At 38.1% G+C, this 6,147-nt stretch overlaps 1 non-coding gene across 1 annotated transcript; it reads left to right on the top strand.

Moving 5' to 3' along the window:
* Positions 1 to 5,360: 5,360 nt before the first annotated feature.
* TRNAK-UUU (transfer RNA lysine (anticodon UUU)) lies at positions 5,361 to 5,433 on the top strand. The gene has a single exon. It is a non-coding gene; the product is annotated as a tRNA-Lys (tRNA).
* Positions 5,434 to 6,147: the final 714 nt, after the last annotated feature.

Genomic DNA, 6,147 nt, shown 5'->3' with positions numbered 1-6,147 from the left:
ACTACTGAGCCCACGTGCCACAACTACTGAAGCCTGTGCACCTAGAACCCGTGCCCTGCACCAAGAGAAGCCACTGCAATGAGAAGCCCGTGCACCACAGCGAAGAGTAGCCCCGCTCGCCACAACTAGAGAAAGCCCGCGCACAGCGATGAAGACCCAATGCAGCCAAAAATAAATTTAAAAAACAAACAAACAAAAAAACCAACAAACAAGTAGTGAGCCAGATTTAGCCAAAGGGCTGTAATTTGCCAAATTTTGTTTGCTACCACCATGTTCTGATACGGTGTACATTCACATACACACATACGCATACACACCCAACTCTTTTTTAAATGGAAAGGAGCCATTACTATGATGCCTTTTCAAACAGCTATTGTGAGAGGAATCTTATATGAAATTGCTGATAACCGGCAGTTACAGATTATTTAATTCTCCCTGAATGTTAGCACTATTCCTCTGAATAAACTACCATAACATTAAAATGAAAGTTGGCTGCACTGTATTTGACAAAAGGATTGTAGGCAACAGACTACAGTTCTCTTCAGTTTTAACTGAAAACCGAGTTAAATTATCCATTCCTTTTAAATATACTCACATCTCTTAAGACAAAACAATGTAAAAAATCCTCTACAACATATATTGCCTTTTTTTAAAAAAAAAATTATTTATTTATTTGGTTGCATCGGGTCTTAGTTGTGGCAGGCGGGCTCCCTAGTTGTGGCATGTGAACTCTTAGTTGCGGCATGCGTGTGGGATCCAGTTCCCGGACCAGGGATCGAACCCGGGCCCCTTGCTTTGGGAGCATGGAGTTTTAACTACTGCATCACCAGGGAAGGTCTCTGTGGGTATTTTAGTCCCTGCACATTTAGTTTTGTTTTGTTTTGAACTTCATTTTATTTTATTTTTTATACAGCAGGTTCTTATTAGTTATCTATTTTATACATATTAGTGTATATATGTCAATCCCGATCTCCCAACTCATCCTACCACTACCCGCCCCCCCATATATTGCTTTTTAGCTACCTTTTTTTCTACCAGCTTTTCTCTCTTCTTTCACAGCCAGACTTCTGTTGAGTGTTGCTATAGTTTCTATCTCTTGTTCATCCTCCCTTACTCTTCAATCTGCTTCACCCTGGCTTCCATCCCACTTTCTCTCTTATATTTGCCAAGGTCATGACCCCCATGTCACTAAATCAGACGAGAATTTTCACGCCTTCCTAAAACTCTCAGAACCTTGGCCTCTGAGACATCACAGGTTTGAACCTTCCTATCTCCCTGCTCCACTCAGATTTCTTTGCAGGCTCTTCTTTTACTGGCCCTTGGCATTCTAAAGTCTAGCCCACCACTTTTCTCCTCCTATACTTTCTCATGTGGGTGGTATTAGACACTTCACAAATTTCCATCCCCAGCCCAGTTCTCTCTTCTGAACCACCAACCTGTAAATATAACTGCCTTCTTTACATGCCACTTTGTTCTACAAAAATCAACCAAATCAGAATCATGATCTCTTCCTCAGCTCTCACCAAATCAACTCCAGTTTCTTTTTATTTCTCTTGGAGTCACTCTTTACATCTTCCTTTATTATCTTCCATTACCAACACACTACCAAATGTAGATGAGCTTGTCTATGGATTATTTTTCCATTCCATCCATTTCTGTACTACCACTTCTTTTCAAGCTCCTTCCTCTCTCTCTTGGATTTTTGGTCATATGCTTAAGGTATCTGGGTCCTTTTTCCCCTGACCCAGAGATTCTCCACTTTTCAGCCAGAGAAATCATTGTAAAGCACAAATATAATCACTTCAATGGCTGCCCATTGAGCATAGGATAAAAACCAACATCCTTAACGTGGCCTACCAGATGTGAGTGGCCTCTCCCCTCCACAGGTATCCATCCAGCCTCATCTGGACCACTTACCTATCTCCTTCTGTGCTCAATCACTCAGGCCTTCTTCCGGTTCCTCAAACACACTCTTTTTCCTTTCCCCTCCAGGGCCTCTATGTTCTCTCTCTTCCTGTGCCTGGCATGCTGCTATCTTCGTTGTGTGACTTTCCTTTTGTTTTATTGCGGCTGGTTCATTCCTGCCCACCCTTCAGATTTCGGGTCACCCATCTTTCCCTCCTGAAAAGTTTCCTCAGAACTTGCTTGAGTCATATTCCCTACTCTACCCTCTTACTGTCCTGTTGTAAGAAATAGATATCATAGTTGCCATTTTACATCGTTTGTGAGATTATTTTATTGATGTTGACTGCTCTCACTAGATAATGGACTCTGTGGAGGGAAAGGACCCTGTCTGTTTTGTTTATTCACTTTATTTGTACCCCTAACACGTACCAGGGTACCTGGCATATAATCAGTTCTTAACGCATATTTGTGGAATGAATGAGTGAATGAAGGAAGTGAAGGGCTTTGCTCAGGTGGCTGATGACCCAGATGTTTGCTCGCTCCTGACAAGGTAACAGGAGATGGTTCTGGAGTCGAGGTGTTTGGGTATTGCTACAGTCTGAATGTTTCTGTCCCCTTAGAATCCTAACCCCCAGGTGGGGCTTCGGGGAGGTGATTAGGTCATAAGGACAGAGCCCTCGTGAGTGGGGTTAATGACTCTGTAAAAGAGGTGGAGCTAGCTCCCTTCCCCCCTTCCACTAAGTGAGGGCACAGCAAGAAGGTAGCAACTATGAACCAGAAATTGGGCCCTTTCCAGACACCGAATCTGCTGGCACCTTGATATTGGCCTTCCTAGCCTCCAGAACTGTGAGAAATAAATTTCTGTTATTTATAAGCTACCCAGTTTACGGTTTTTTTGTTATAGCAGCCCAAATGGACTAAGACGGGTGGGAATTGTCTCCTGAATAACAAGACTCCAAAAGGTGACAAACCGTGCTTTATATTATTATTGATACCTAAAGGTGAGATTGTTTTTCTTTTTAAAATTTTCCACTTATGTATATTTGATGATTTTCCTGTAACAAAAATGTATCCCTTTAGTAATAGGAAATTCCAAGTTTTAAAAAACAGAAGTGATGTAATATTTTCAAATTAATCATTTGATGAATGGATAAAGAAGATGTACCACATATATACAATGGAATATTACTCAGCCATAAAAAGAAACGAAATTGAGTTATTTGTAGTGAGGTGGATGGAGATAGAGTCTGTCATACAGAGTGAAGTAAGTAAGAAAGAGAAAGACAAATACAGTATGCTAACACATATATACGGAATCTAAGGAAAAAAAAAAAGGTCATGAAGAACCTAGTGGTAAGACGGGAATAAAGACACAGACCTACTAGAGAATGGACTTGAGGATATGGGAAGGGGGAAGGGTAAGCTGTGACAAAGTGAGAGAGTGGCATGGACATATATACACTACCAAACGTAAAATAGCTAGCTAGTGGGAAGCAGCCGCATAGCACAGGGAGATCAGCTCGGTGCTTTGTGACCACCTAGAGGGGTGGGAGAGGGAGGGTGGGAGGGAGGGAGATGCAAGAGGGAAGAGATATGGGGACATATGTATATGTGTAACTGATTCGCTTTGTTATAAAGCAGAAACTAACACACCATTGTAAAGCAATTATACTCCAATAAAGATGTTAAAAAAAAAAAGAGTATATATACATATAACTGAGTCACTTTACCATGCAGAAGAAATTAATACAACACTGTAAATCAACTATATTTCAATAAAATTAAAAAAAAAAACAAAACTTAAACCTAAACTTTAAACATTGAAATGTTCAGACATCTAAATATTTCTAAGGAAGTTGTGTTTAAATAATTTGGAATGAAAATATCCTTGGAACGTACAGATGGCCAACAAACAGATGAAAAGATGCTCAATATCACTAATTATTAGAGAAATGCAAATCAAAACTACAATGAGGTATCACCTCACACTGGTCAGAATGGCCATCATCAAAAAATCTACAAACAATAAATGCTGGAGAGGGTGTGGAGAAAAGGGAACCCTCTTGCACTGTTGGTGGGAATGTAAATTGATACAGCCACTATGGAGAATATAGAGGTTCCTTAAAAAACTAAAAATAGAACTACCATACGACCCAGCAATCCCACTCCTGGGCATATACCCAGAGGAAACGATAACTCAAAAAGATACATGCACCCCAATGCTCATTGCAGCACTATTTACAATAGCTAGGGCATGGAAGCAACCTAAATGTCCATCAACAGAGGAATGGATAAAGAAGATGTGGTACATATATACAATGGAATATTACTCAGCCATAAAAAGGGACGAAATTGGGTCATTTGTGGAGACACAGATGGACCTAGAGACTGTCATACAGAGTGAAGTAAGTCAGAAAGGGAAAAACAAATATCATATATTAACATATATATGTGGAATCTAGAAAAATGGTATAGATGATCTTATTTGCAAAGCAGAAATAGAAACACAGACGTAGAGAACAAACGTTTGGATTCCAAGGGGGAAGGGGGTGGTGGGATGAATTGGGAGATTGAGATTGACATATATGCACTACTATGTATATATAAAATAGATAATTAATGAGAACCTACTGTACAGCACAGGAAACTCTACTCGGTGCTCTGTGGTGACCTAAATGGGAAGGAAGTCGAAAAAAGAGGGGATGTATGCATACGTATGGCTGATTCACTTTGCTGTACAGCAGAAACTGACACAGCAGTGTAAAACAACTATATGCCAATAAAAAATAAATAAATAAAATCTATAACCCCACATATATATCATTAAAAGTTGCCAGCAATGCAAAGTATAAGATTTTGCAACTGCAATGAAAATATTTTGTAGGATATGTAAACTGGAGGCTCCACCAAGTTGCTCAAAAATTATTTGGCTAGAGGGTAAATATACCTTGTACCTCATAATGAAAGTCTTAAAAGTAGGGATGGAGATTAACACTTCAGGCTGTCTACAGCATATTAATAAAATTCAGTATATTTTCTAAAAAAGAAACAAAAATATCCTTGGAATAAGGTTTATATAGATATAGTGAGAAGATGGTCTTTTGCAAAGGAATAAAATACTGTTTGTTTTTAGAATATTTCAGTTATAATTTATTAGGGGCTATGATAACTTTAAACAGATTATGCTAACACTGCCTGAATTGCATAATTTTGTTTCAAACCTGATATTTCAAAATTTAGGTTACTCATTGGGTAAAAGAGCATTTTTATTTTGTAAAATGTAAACCAAAATCCCTTAGTAATTGTGACATTAAAACATTATATATAATAGTATTAGAGTTATTTAATATAATTACATTTACACAGTTCTTGTGTTCAAACTGTATTTTGGATGAAAAACAATAGTCTACTAAGTTAAAGCTTATGTATACTTAAAGTAAGAAAGGCTAGAGACTGCCTGGGTAGCTCACCTGGTAGAGCATCAGACCTTTAATTTGAGGGCCCAGGGTTCAAGTCCCTGTCCAGGTGCAGAGAATAAATAAATAAACAGAATAAAATTTATTTTTTAAAAAAAAAAGGAAAGAAAAACTAACTCAGTTTTCTTTTAAACTGAAAATTATGAAATGACTGCTTCAGATCAATGCTGTTTACCAGACAGAGGTTAAAACTGTATGTACAGAGAACCAAGAAATAGACCCACACATGCATGGTCATTAAATTGATGACAAAGTTGACACTGCAGTATGGTGGGGAAATGACAGTAAGTGGTGCTGGGTCAACTGGATACTCATATGAAAAAAAAAAAAAGGATCTTGATTTCTAGCTCACAACATATGCAAAAATCAATGCCAAATGGATTATAGATTTTAAAGTTAAAGTAAGAAAACCAGAACATTTCCAAACAAAAACACAGAGAAGTGTCTTCTTAACTTTGGGAAAGGTAAACAGACACAGAAAGCACTAACCCTAAAGTTTAAAGAGTAATATATTGGGCAACATTAAAATTGACAACATCTCTTCATCAAAAATCATGTTTAAGAGAATACAAAAACAAGTCACAGAGTGGAAGAAGATAGAGTTGAAGAAGATATAATTAATTCCTATATTTGTCAAAGGGCTTGTAGTTGGAATATATAAATACCCCTAGAATCAATAAGAAGATGATAGGCAATCCAAGACTTCAGCTTTCAACCAAGATGGAGTGAAAGAGAATAGATTTGCCCACCTTACTGAAACAACTTT

Source organism: Eschrichtius robustus, chromosome 4 (assembly GCF_028021215.1).
Source record: "Eschrichtius robustus isolate mEscRob2 chromosome 4, mEscRob2.pri, whole genome shotgun sequence".
Lineage (NCBI taxonomy): Eukaryota > Metazoa > Chordata > Mammalia > Artiodactyla > Eschrichtiidae > Eschrichtius > Eschrichtius robustus.
This window is presented reverse-complemented; position numbering and strand designations above follow the sequence as displayed.